This window comes from Mytilus trossulus, chromosome 5 (assembly GCF_036588685.1).
Source record: "Mytilus trossulus isolate FHL-02 chromosome 5, PNRI_Mtr1.1.1.hap1, whole genome shotgun sequence".
NCBI classification, from domain to species: domain Eukaryota; kingdom Metazoa; phylum Mollusca; class Bivalvia; order Mytilida; family Mytilidae; genus Mytilus; species Mytilus trossulus.
The window spans coordinates 71,883,227-71,897,764 of record NC_086377.1 but is presented as its reverse complement, the minus strand read 5'-3'; the positions used below and the strand labels follow the sequence as shown (position 1 = coordinate 71,897,764).

The 14,538-nt window shown below is 32.7% G+C and overlaps 1 long non-coding RNA gene across 1 annotated transcript; it reads left to right on the top strand.

Annotated features, from left to right (window-relative positions):
- The first annotated feature begins 3,358 nt into the window (after positions 1 to 3,358).
- LOC134717449 (uncharacterized) lies at positions 3,359 to 4,874 on the top strand. Its single transcript, XR_010107310.1, has 3 exons — positions 3,359 to 3,422; positions 4,078 to 4,169; positions 4,628 to 4,874. It is a non-coding gene; the product is annotated as an uncharacterized LOC134717449 (long non-coding RNA).
- The last annotated feature ends 9,664 nt before the right edge of the window (positions 4,875 to 14,538 follow it).

Below are 14,538 nucleotides of genomic sequence, written 5' to 3'. Positions count from 1 at the left end.
TTTTTGTCACAATATTAATGTGGTCAAAGATCTTCCAACTCTATTGCACAATACTGTTAATTGAGGATTTTTATTCTTGAAACTTTTCAAAATTCGAAATTTGAACAATTTTGTAAAAAAGGAAGCCCTTCAAAAAATGGTCAACAGAAAATATCCACCAACTTTTTGACTCCCCCCTCTTGGAGCAATAACTCAATCCCATGATTTCCATTGCAGTATTTTACCTTGTAGTACAATTTCAGAGAGATCCATATACTTAAACACAAGCTAGTGTCATGATTGTTTGGAAAATAGAAACATGCTTCTTTTTGGCCCTTGTTTGGCTCTTAATTCCTACATATATTGGGCAATTAACCCAAAACTTAACCCCAGCCTCCCCTTTTTTATATGGTACATTGTGGTACAATTTCAGAGAGATATATACAATTACACATAAGTTATTGTCTTGGAACTAGAAAAATGCTTGTTTTGACCCCTTTGTGGCCCTTAATTCCTAAGCTTTGGCCCCATAAGCCTTAAAATGAATCCAAACCTTCTACTTGTGGTTTTAAACATTGCGGTAGGATTTCAGAGCAATTGTTATACTTCTACACAAGTTATTATCCTGAAACTAGAAAAATGCTTGTTCTTATTCCTAATCGGATGGGACCATCATCCTCAAAATCAATCTCAACCTTTCTTTTGTGGTATTGAACCTTCTGAAAAAAAATTCATGAAGATCTATTAACTTAAACATAAGTTTTTATCCGGAAACCAATGTGTCCCCCCAAAAAAATGGGGTCGTTTAAAAACAAGAATAAATGCTTTGTTTTAGAAAAACATAAATTGGATGCGCAATGGCTATTTTTTTTATTTCTATAACTTTACCCCCTCCCTTTTTCTCTCTCAAGAAAATGAATATATTTCATAAATAAGACTTCATCTATTTTTTGGATGAAATATAGTTCTCTAACTTATACAATTGGTAGAGCCTCCTAGATCAGTGCTTGAAGTCCGTTATGATTATGACAGTCGACGTGCAAAGGAGTAACTAATCCCCAGCGCATCTTCTTCTTGATCAATCATCTCAACTCAATCATCTTGCGGGGTCCATACGAGTTCACATGTATATGTGCCATGTGTTTTCTTAATTCCGTTTTTTCATCAGCTATTGACTTGATATGTTCTTATCAAAAACATGTATGAGGTATTTTTGTACATGTCATAACTTGTATTTTTGCATTGTACACATTATTACATGTACACAATTTTTGTACATGTTATTATCTGTACAAAATCGCAACTTTTACACGACATATTCATGTTAGTTTATTACCTTTTCTACTGGAAAAAGCCATTTGCCAAGTTAACAAAAAGAATAACAAATCAACGAATTCAAATAGGCTACCGTATTAGAGAACTAATGTGTAGTTCCGTCACTCTTTATTTTTTTTTTATGTATTTGAATTTTTCGACAAGTTTATCTATCAATCTCATTTTAATTATATATATACATGTACATGCATATACAATGTATGTTTGTTAATGGGACTATGTTTCTCTGTCATAAAATCAATTTCAAATTGACTATTCTATGTCATACCTATATATAATAAAAAGTTAAGCACTTTTGTTGTATGTTTAATTCATACAGTCTTATTTACAAATTTAATTCTTCCATAATATCACCGTTGTAGCTTGACTATATAGTAAGAAGGCTCGGTTTAAGTCTAAGAATACAAGTCGAAGTAAAACTTCATTACTCTTAGATCGGACTTTTTGTTCTTTTGTTGTAAGGGATGTATAAATACCCTGTCACGTCCGGTTTATGTTTTAGTTGAGAGGTTTTTCTATCGATCTGATTAGATAAGCCATTTTTAACTGATTTCTATAGTTTGTTCATATGTTATGCTATACAATCACAACTGTCACAGGTTAGAAGAAAGTTTGAGCGCTCACAAACATGTTTCAACCCGCTACATTATATATCCATTCGATTACCGATCTGATCGATTAGTTAAGTCTGGTGTATATATTATGTGCTTGTCCAAAGTATGGAAATTATAATTTAGTGGTTGTAAAGGTTAATGTTAGCGATTAGTTGTCTTTTCCATTGTTTTGTAGTGAATATTGCCGTTATTTTTCACAATTGAATTGTTTCACATAATAAATTATTTTTATGTCGTGGCCTTTCATTATCGACTATAAGGTTTTGATTTTTCTCATTGTTGAAGGCCGAAAAGTAGCCTCTTATTGCTAATATCTAGTTCAGTTACACCTTGGGGAAAAGTTGTCTCATTGGCAAACATGCAACATCTATATATTCAAAATTTTAGAAAAGGTAAGGAAATCGGAAATGTATTTAATAGTATTTAATAGAATTCATGCTAATTTTTTTTTATTGCAGAAAATTAAATGCAAAGCATTAAACGTTTGGCAAAGATTTTACTCTATTTAAACTGTGATGGGTGTCCATTGTCAATATGGAAAGGGTCTGGGATATCAGCAATACTCCATAAACCAAATTGATGAGCAAGTTTCCAGACAAACAAAATCAAAAGTTAGGAAAATTTGTCTCTTACGGTTCACTCCCTCATTAACACGAGTAACAATACCAATACATTACCTCCATGTTGCATTATTTGATATGATAAACACGATCGTACATAAATATACCCGTAGTAACATGAATGAATACCTGTAAAGTGTTTCATTAAATCTTCTCGCGTAAGGATTCGATTAATGAAGTGTTTGATTAAAAGAACTGTGTTAAGAACCCAGCAGGCACTCAACGTTTAATAAACGTTGAAATGAGGTTGAAATGTGATCAACGTATATTCAACGTTGAAACAACGTAACATTTTCAACGTTGAGGAATAAACCAACATTCAACGTTGAATTAACGTTGATCATTTCAACGTTGTAATTGGAACGTTGATTCAACATTGAATCAACGTTAACTTATTTTACTCATAGTAGGCCTATATAAAAAAAAATCATTATAAGAAGGCAATATATGCTGCATAACTGTAGAAGTATATATTTATAAAGAAAAGAATGAAAATGAGTTTTGGGTTTCACAAAACAGTATAGTATTAACTATTGGTCACTATTTCAACTTGAGTTTTGCGTCACCGTGACGGTATGAGAAAAGGGGGGAGGTAAGTCGTTTGATACTAAATTTCTAGAGAATAAGAAATATAATTTATTAATTTTATTTCACATAACTTTAATTTGAACATAAAGATAACATGTACAGAAATTTAAAATAGTTGATTATCAACAATGATCGTGATTTCTTTCTTTCATATTTTCGCGGGATTTGAACAGGAAGTTAGATTGCCCATGCGCATTATTCAAACACGCACCTTTCCTGTATTTGAAAAAGAACAACAAAGGACGAAGTCGAAAGAGAAACTTCCCGTTGATCACGTATATTTATGGTATGTAGATGTTTGCATGTGGCTATCACGGTTTGTTATATTTATGAATTGAGTTTAGAAACTCTGAATTGGTATCATTTTGCACAATTAGAGAAAATTATAACGTCAACATTGTATTCCTGAAAACAGATCAAAACACATGGAAGGGCCATCATATATAATTTCCTCCAATAATACTATTTCTTAGGGCATTTAGTTTGGAAAGCATATTTATTTTCATTTTAAAGTTTAGGCAAAGATTGTTACAATTATTATGCTTAAAGATTCACATAAGAAAAAGGGGGGATAAGCAAGTGTTTACATTATTTTGCTCAGGTAAATATTCCCCAACATATTTACTTTATACTATATATATGCAGTTCTTTTAGTTTAACTTAAAGGCTTGGTAAACCACATACTTTTTGACGATCATATTATTCAATGAATTTTAACTGGACAACGAAGTATTGAATTTGAATGATCATGGAATAGTGATACTTTTATTGTTTTATTTTTACAAAAACAAGTCAGTCTGAGCCTTTACTGGTCTACAGGTGATCTCTTACTCTGTGTAATATGAGAAATGCATGTTTACATTAATGTGTACGTAACCTGGTTGTGAATGTTATAGCAGTCCATTATCTGATATCATTAACATGTATTATTTATTTTACAGAAGCCTGTCAAACAGATCAATGACTAAAAGGCATCAAGTGGAGCAAAATTAAAATTCAGTATTGGGAATTCCAGTCTTTAAAATCATCAAAGGTAGGTTTTTTGTCTGTAAAGCTATATACCATTTGTGTTCAAAGATTAATCTTTTATTTATTCTAATTTTGTTTACCTTACATACATTTTTACCATATTATGTTTGTCTTTATATCTAAGTTATTCCAGTAAAGTTCTTTATTTTATGTTAATGGAATTGTGTGCAGTCATCAATAAAAAAAAGGTAAAGTGTTTTCATCGTTAACAATAACATAGTGAAACCCTCAGTCTTACAAAACTCAGGTTGAAGCTTCTTCATTAACAGAAAAATACTAATAGTAAACATTAATGTATATATTTTTTTTAATGATTATCTTATTACAATATGTGCTTCGTCATTATGGTTTTATTTATTTTCAATGCTTCTAGAAACAAATTGAAAGTGGCTCAAATTTAAAATATCTTTTCAGGACATACAATTTATATTTATTATATATATATAATCTGATTTTTTCCAGAGTTTAGATATACTGCAAGAGTAAAAAGATGTCACTTGGAAATACATATCTGAAGACCTCTCCTGCATAAATTTACCGCTGAAAGATCCTGAGGTGGTGGAAGAATGATGACATGCAATCAGGACAAAAAGAGACAAATATAACAAATGAATTTATAAAATAAATCTTGTATCAAAAGAAATATCATTGTATTACTATTTTTGATATTATTGTTCCTGAGTAAATAAGTATTAATGTAATGGTTTATGAGGGTAACATATATGTATATATAATCAAGGACCTTTGTTTTTTGTGGACAGTTGTCTGGTTAGCAGTCATGCAGCATGTTCTTATTTTCGTAAATATTGAGATAATCCTGTTTACTCATTGGATCTAATAATGTCTTCACTCTTCCTAGATACACATACTACTACTTTCAAGAAGGGTTTAACATTGGTTGGTCGTTTAATAAAAACTACTTTGAACTTGTGAGAATTTGTTTAGAACTATTCAACATCTTTTTTCCTTTCTGTGGTGTCAGGGAATAAAGTGCATGTCTTAGTTTTTATGCAAACTGTGCAAATTCATTGAATGATTTGTCTTTCTATAGCTATTCACAACAAGAAAAACTACAAGTAAGAATATATCAAAAATCATAGGTGTCCACTTGTATATTAAATAGATTATTATGTCTATAGTTATCGTTAAATACAAGTGGACACACACAATCATTTTAGCTATTCCTTCTGCCAACAGGATTGTAAGATATGACATTTATGGTCTAGATTTTTGACTTTGTACAAGCACCAAATGTTGTTTAAAGTAACAGTTGATGTATTTATTTAGATGTCTTCCATTTAACTTATGTATTTTGTTCATATGTGTATTGGTGAGAGGGAAAAACATTAAAAAAAAAAAACATGTACACCAACACTGTCTGTTTACCATCTAACAACAGCAAAAATTTGGAAAGCAGGTAAAAAAATGTGGTGTTTGTAGCTTTATAATAAATTTCATTACTATACATTCAACTACTATTCAACCTTGAATCAACGTTGGATGGATGTTGAAACTTCAACGTTGAAATGACAACGTTAATTCCAATTTTCAAAATCAAACATAAATTTGACATTGTTTCAACGTTGAGAAACAACCTTGTTTCAACGTTGAATCAACGTTGAGTGCCTGCTGGGAAACTACATGCCGTTTAGTGGGTTATTTTCGCGGGTGTACAATTTTGCGGTGTTCATTGAATAATGTATAAGAAATATTTTGGTGGTTATTATTTTGGCAGATTCAAGACTTTAATTAATTATAACCTTGGCATATGCACTTTTAAAGGATGTTCGGGATAGTCTATCGTAGTCGTCATCGATCTGACTTTCTACCCGAGAGTTTTTGACATGTAAAAAACAATCGAGTAAGGACCAAAAAGCAAGCCACTCGAAAAATGATTGAGAATTCGTCGAGTAACGGTCGAATTGATCGTGAAAGGATCGTGCAGAGATCGAGTTCGGTCGCAATACACAAAATGTACCGATCAGTACTCGATCATTTCGACCTTTGCTCGACTAAAGTCCGATTATTTCAAGATTAACTGGACCAATGTCCGATCTCTTCAAGATGACTACGACTTCTATATTCATTTTATTTCAGACCAACTAGACCAATACCCGATCCCTTCGCGACCACATTCGATCACTCTTCGATCTCTACTCGCCCATACATGAGAACACATGACTGCTACACTATTCTCTAAGAGTGTGTGCAGATCTCATTAACTCTCATAACTCTGTCTCCACAAAAATATATTGGCAACATCATATTTAACTGTACAAAAATTCCTCTATGTACGTATGCAGTACGTCTTTACTTTTGCAAGTAGAGGCAAAAGACACCAAAGGACCAATCCAACTCGAAGGTCGAAAACAGATCGGCAATAGCAAAAAAAAAGAGAACCGACGAGAAGACAAACAGCAGGCCACATAATATAGAAAACTAAAAACTTAGCAACACATACCCAACAAAAACCTGTGATGAAGTCAGGTGTTCCGTAAGGAAAGAATATCCTGCAATATTAGTACCGGAGGATTTTTCAAATACAAAAGTAATTGAGCAATAACATTCCTTTTTAGACTGCTGAGTTATCTTTCGAAGTTGGTTTATAACAGCATCAATCAAGATTATATTAACCTGCTTTATGGGATATTTTCTGTTTTGTCTGTCCGTATTTTTATCGTTTGTCTAGGAATGTTTGTACTTGTATAAAAAAAAAATGTACATAGTACAATTGCCAACGAGACAGCTTTTCACAGAACACCAAATGACATAGAAATGATGAATAACAACTATAGGTCACAGAACTGTTTTCATTCGAACTTTTTTACGTAATTTTACACAAACAGGAGACGAAAGACAAATATTTTTTTTTTAATTTGGAGCGAATTTCGTTCCTACACTAAATACACACAGTTCAGCGTGCACATGTTTTGATCTTTTGTTTCTAACATACTTTTGCAAAGTATGCATGAACCTATTTCCCCGCTCAATAAGTTCAAATAACAAACAAACAGTGCATGCGTTTTTGACTGTTCAGCAGGGTCAACAAACTCTGAATATAAACGGTGCATTTGTTTCTACAAATATAACGTTAAACAAACTATAACAAATGACACTCAACGTTTACTTAACTTTGGTTAGAAAGAAATGTACTCTGACTTGATCTCTTGATAGATATATGTAAAGTTGTAAACAGTTTCAGAAAAAGGTATCACTCCAGGGTATTGAAATTCTACTTTGGGTTTTTGGGATAGTGTGTATTGAAGTGTTCTATAAGAGAACACATACATATCATACAAAGAACGCATGTCACCGTTACGGTTTAGTAAAAAATTATCTAGGGAACACACTCCTTAAGAGATCTTTTAAGATACATATGGTGAACACATACATGTCCATTAAAGATTATTAGTTCCACTTAACCCGTTATTTATATCATGAGGCGGATAGTAGTTAAAGAACATGATGTGGGTAGTTGGAGTTGATGTAGGGAAGTTTGAGTCGAGGGATTGGGAACTGGATACATAGGGGTGTGGATGGCGGTGGGGTGGTGGTGTGATAACAATTGAGTTATTCTGGTGAAAATGTTTTGACCGATTTTCGTATAGAAGTAACGGTGTAAGAAAGTTGAAACCAGGCAACACCTGACCATCCGTCTTTTCTGTAACGTTATATGTATAACAAAAATTCATGAATCATTTGATAAACCAAAAATAGCAGATTTTATATGAACATGTACATACTTGTATTCTATGACTTCCTCAATCTTTATAAACATAATTGAAAATTATTTTCATGCAAGTAACTTTTATAGATTTGTATAGTAAAATCCCGGGCTGAGGGTGGGGTTGTGTTCCGGTGGTTGGAACTACCTCTGTTCGGACGATCAATGCATTTGAATTAGGACATATGGTTGGAACATCCCCCCTTTTCTAAAGGGCTGGATCCGCTCCTGTATCTCGAGTACATTATTTTAGGTTTCATTTCAATTCTAATGTGTAAAATTTTTAAACAACGCATTTTATACAATATTAAACATATATGTTAGCGTTCACCAGTATTAACCGCAGATAGAAAATGGAAAAAGGCGCGTTGTTGAAATAATCAAATGTAATTTAACAAACAAGAATGGAATGTTAAAGTTGTGGGCTTGTCGCTGATTAGAATAAACAGGCTGGGAGTTCCGATAATAAATTTCAAACAAACACTACAACTTGACTGTCAGAGATTTCCTGTCGAAATAATTATCCTCAGTAATTATCCGCTATACTTAGGAAGAATGCATGTGTTGAAGGTCATAAAATGCGAGTTTAATTTTAGTATTTCAGTTTGTTTAGCTTTATACAATCGCTGTAATCGATTGTTATTTTCTTTGAAAAGTTTGCGTCCATTCAAAAATATTTTATACATGTTTACGACGAGAACAGATAAGTAATAAGTACAACTTTTAGGTCCTTTATGCCACTGTATTGAGTTTTAACATCACGTATGTTTGTATTTGTTGTGAGATAATTCTGACTCCTACCATTTAGTTTGACAAATATAATGTCTATCAATAGTAAAACATATTTTGACGGCCTAGCTCAGAGAAAAAAATAATTTATGTTTTGCACTGTAGCTGAAAAAAATTTATGCTGTCACCTGATTGAAATTTTTTTTTTGCACTGCTGAATTTGAGAACAGTGAAAATAATAACAGTTGATATGTTTCAAAGCAACATCTGTCCAGTCTACGGATTACGCTAAGATTTCTATTTATACTTTTTACTTTTTGTATTTTCCTGTAATAGTGTTTGATCCAGAAATATTGAAAACATCGCAAATCTCCCACATGTATGCTACTACATTAAGACATACTTAAAACTGCAACTGTTATAAACATGAAATGGTCCTTTTATAACAGGGATAGATATGGTATTATAATCAGTCTTTTAAAGTAGCCATGATTGTGTATGACATAGACTTGTATACCGGTAGTATTTTCCTTTGTATCATTCTTTATACCTCTTTTTTCAATGGAATGTCAATTATCATAGTTGGAAATAGTGGATGTTTATAATTTGGAGCTATTCACTCTTTGCCATTAGATATGGCAATGGTGACCACTTCAATTGCAGTATTAACATTCAAGGACTGTGGTACCTATAAGAAAGACTCAGAGAATATTAATAATGTAGAAAGTGGGCTACAAAAACACCAGACAACAGCCAATGCCAGGATGTAAACAGAGCCATGCACATTTTACATCAATTAAAAAATTAAAAAGAATTTTATGTAAAATTATGAACAAAATAAAAATCCCGGACAACCCCCCCCCCCCCCCCCGATAACAAAATGGTTGTTGCCTAACCCGTCCAAAGAGCAGAACACATCACAAGGCCACAAGTGGAATTTCCTTGCATCTTAACAATTTGTTTGTATCCTAATTTAGCAAATAAAGTATAGTCTCCGAAACATATAATGATTCAAAATGAGAGGTAAATAAAACATACAAGACTACCAAAGGCAAGATAATCCTGATTTAAGACAGTTACACACATGCGGCGTGTATAACATGTTTAGTGATATCTTAACCCCCCCCCCCCACACCCCCCTCAATTGACATCTAGTCAATGTGGAATTAACAAACACACAACAACAAAAATTTCGAATCCGATGTTAGAAAAGGCCAAATAAAAGAATACTTTAAGACAGGTTGGTGATTGTATCAGCTCGACAGGGACAGCTCGACAGGGACACATTCGAATGTATGCATATTGCAAAGTGCACAAAATCGTTCCGCATCTAACATCCCACGAAGAGGCTACCCATGATAACGGCAATAAACCACCGAGTACTGAAATTCATCAAAACTACAAAAAGGCAAAGAGTCTACACAAAACAACATAAAAAGCTGAGTAACAAAACTACTACCAAAAAAAGAAAGAAAGAAAGGGTAACAGATACTGCTCAACAGTTACATTCATCTCTCACAAAAAAAAGTTTTACCCGGATTTATTCTGAAAGTTTTATATAACTGTTTTTGGGGGAATAAAAGACAAATTAGACCGTTAGTGTTCTCGTTTGAATTGTTTTACATTGTCATGTCGCTAATTTCTTAGTCAAGAGTTGTTTCCTTGGCAATCATACTAAATCTTCTACATATTTGCCCCAGTGTGTCATTCTAGTGCTATGTTTTGAAAAATGTTCAAATCTCATATATCAATTTCCGTCATAAAATATGCGTTTTTTCGCTATTTATCCAGCAAAATTATAAAGATAATAATCATGGTGCGGTTGTGGTGACATCATATCGTAAAAGGAGCGCAGCAACAGCACAGTGAGGTCGTTTAATAGGATCGCAATGGTCGCTCTAGCATACCATCTTTTCGAGAGCGTAGCGAAAGCGCAATTCTAATCGGAGAGATTGCGCTACGACCTCACTACACATAATACTACGATTTTCATGACCATAGGACAATTCTAGTACGCTTATGCCGTCCTCATCACGCTCATCTTACGACCTAACTACGTTTATACTAAAACCATTTTGACTTAGTATCAGAGGCCCCACTTACTCTACCCCTACCACCACTCACACGAGTTCTGGTAGATTTTAGTGACATGCTCTGTTGTTTTTGAAAATTAGGAGGAATTAAACAGTATTTATACGGAACATGATGTTGATGTTATTGATGAAGGCGTAGTAAAATCACGATATGAACGTGGTAAGATCGTATAATGATCGTGGTAAAAATCATACTATAATCGCAGAAGAAGCGTGGAAAATTCGGTATGTGCATACAGTTTTCTTCTTGTTGTCGGGTTTCTTGTATTTGTATTAGTAGACAGATGCAATGCGGTATTGGATTTCCACATTGTTGAAGGCCATATGGTGATCTATAATTATTTAGTTCTGTGCCATTTTGGTCTCTTGTGAAGAGTTATTTTATTGGCAATCACACAGCATTTTTTTATTTAAACTGCAGATATATATTTGAATATATCCTCTGGTAAAGAGATTCTTTTTTTTGGTTCGGCTCATCATCACATTCATGTTTAGTATAACTGTCCCAGACCATATGTTTATTTGGACCGTACGCGTATGCATACTTATACGGTCGGACCGTATGAGTTTACGCGTATGATCCAGTACCAGCTGACCATATACATGTGATTGGATCATATGAGTTATATTTTAACAATTTATCACAATCTTTATTTTTTAGTTTTACAAATTGTTATTATTACAATCAGATAGATGAACTGAACAAACGAACAATTGAATTCAAACATTTTTTCAATTGTATATCTGAATCCTAAAAATTTATGTTAGTACACTCGCCTATGGTGACTGACACTTGCTATAAAAGTAACGTACTAGTTTTTACATTAAAAAATGTACATGTTTGCAGTTCATGCATGTTCCTTTGCATTTGCATTTATTTGTAAAGTTGCTAAACATTCTAAAACAACTATCCTTCCATAGTATGTCTACTTCAGATATCTTCAATGTCAGTGATCATGATAATTCAATTAATGTATAAATGATTGATTCTTATGTTGTATTGTTATACCACTGTCCCAGGTTAGGGGGAGGGTTGGGATCTCGCTAACATGTGTAACCCCGCCACATTATTTATGTATGTGCCTGTCCTAAGTCAGGAGCCTGTAATTCAGTGGTTGTCGTTTGTTTATGTGTTACATATTTGTTTTTCGCTCGGTTTTTTTACATAAATAAGGCCGTTAGTTTTCTCGCTTGAATTGTTTTACATTGTCTTATATCGGGGCCTTTTATAGCTGACTATATGCGGTATGGGCTTTGCTCATTGTTGAAGGCCGTACGGTGACCTAGAATTGATAATGTTTGTGTCATTTTGGTCTTTTGTGGATAGTTGTCTCATTGGCAATCATACCATATCTTCTTTTTTTATAAATACAAGAGATTAATAGAGTTTATAACGAGATTTTTTTTAATTAGAAAGAATGTGCAGTTTTTATTTCAATTACAATTGAAGTTTTTTTTTTATTAATTTGAGATTTAAGTTTTGATGATCTGTAATATGTATTTGTATCTAATGCACTCGACCAACTTTTTAATATTAGTCAGAACGTACGCGTACGGTCCGACCGTATAAGTATTTTGAAAAGGTACGCCTACGGTCCAAATACGCATACGGTCCATAGCCGTGTATGAGTTGCTACTTGGTATGTACTAGTATAAATATTGAGCGAGGACTAATATGAAGGAGTACGAGAATTTTGATGACTTTAATACTAGTATACTGTTTTCTCTGTAATCATTCTAACGTTCACCGTATTATCATTTCTGAAAACTTAGTATTTGACATAATTATTTGAAGAAAATATGAATGTCAATACGAAGCCCATTCAATATATGTGTAACCTGGTATAGAAAATTGCAAGTTGATAAAAACCCATGCAAATAATCTTCGACAGATCCTCAGATAAAAGTTTTTGGTCGAGGAAGTTTTTGATGAAATTGAAGTCCAATCAACCTAAAACTATGTATGCATGTACATGTTCCTTATGATATGATCTTTCTTATATCATTGTCAAATTGTAGTGCAATTTCACGTTCCACTGAACAAAGAAAATGATAGTGCAAGTCGGGCATCCGTGTACTGGTGACACATTCTTGTTTCTGATAAAAATTAATATACACTTACTATGTTCCGTTGTCAAGAACAGTAGAGACGCTTTTCACCTTGATGATAGGTTACACAACACTGTTCAAGAATAAGTCGTTGTCTAGTCAACTTATTTAAAACTTTTTATTAACTAGACGATCTATAAACATGTCAATAGAACTTAGTTTATGACTTCTGAATAAAACTATGTTATTGCGATCCATTGTCTAATCCGTTTAATTGAAATATCCCCAAGCCTATCAAATAAAACAATATTGATGGATTGATTACTTAACGTCTAGTGGCAAATAGTTCATGCATATTTGGGACCAATCATATATGATATATAATGTGTTGATATTTATTTTAAATATTGTCAATGGATGGCTACAGTTTCATTGAATCTTCCTCAGAACGTTTGTAGGATGCACCTTCAGGTTTTCAAGATCGTCTGTTTACTATTCTACATGTATCAACATCCTCAAATCATGTATACATGCAAGCTGATTACCCACATCTATTTTAAACTAAATTGAATTTCATTGATTGTTGAAATTTTTAAATGTATTTATTCAAATGGACATAGTATAGCATGTATAGGATGAAGCCATAACATTGTTATCACACAATGATAATCCAAAATAGTAATACACAAGATTGTAAAGATCGAGCACAAATTACAATTTCAAATTTATTGAAACTTTTGACATTGAATATAATTTAGGCAAATGCATCTTTTAATATTTATACAAAACTATATTATTATGAGATAGGAGACTGAAATACCAGACACTAAACCATATTACAAAAGATTGGTTAAAGATGCAGAGATGTCATATTATGACCAGCTTTTTCTTACATTTTTTGTCCTTCGGTTTACGTATAGTTGTCTCATTGCCTTTCTTACCCCATCACCTTATTTCTAATTATGGTTTATAAATTAAAATGTTCCCTAATAAATCAAATAAAGTTAAATAATTTGTCATGTAATTAGACGAACATATTTATGGTACAATTTCATTTACTGTGGCTATATGTAATAAATGATAGATATTCTAGCAATAATAAATACTGAAATTGTTTAGTTTTCTCAGTTCAATAACTCATTTACTCGACATAGTTTCACCTTTTACAATAAAGTTATTGTATATAAATATATTTCAAATCATGGTCAGCGGAAACATAAATTACCAAAGGAATTCGTCGTTTAGTCATTCGAATACGTTGGCGAGAACAAAATTATGGGAATTTCAAAGTTCAAGCGGATGTCCAAGGTAAAGAATTGCTGAGATAAGCTCTTTCCTTAAAAAAAGGCTGAATTTGCAAATAAAAAAAAGAACATATATAACCTTCCGACAAATGAGCTGCCCCTCCTAACTAAATATATTAAAGTATAAAAGGTACACAGTTGAATAATTTGCTACATTTCTCTCATCGGTTTATTGCGTCAATACAACACAAACAGAACAATGGATACCACTGAACAAGACAGAATTGAAGATCCTTCATTTGAGGAAGAAATGACAGAAACAGAAGAATCAGACATCATACAGTAAGTAAAAATATTTGTTTTGATGTATTCGTTTCCTTAACATTATTGTATTGTCCATTTTGCATGATACGGACGCAACAGCTCAACTAACCATATGGGCTAGGGACTGTTCGTCGAAGCTGTTCTATAATCTGTCATGTGATCTGTCCTACGACTTATATTAGGAATAAATTAGAATAATAAGAGGACTAA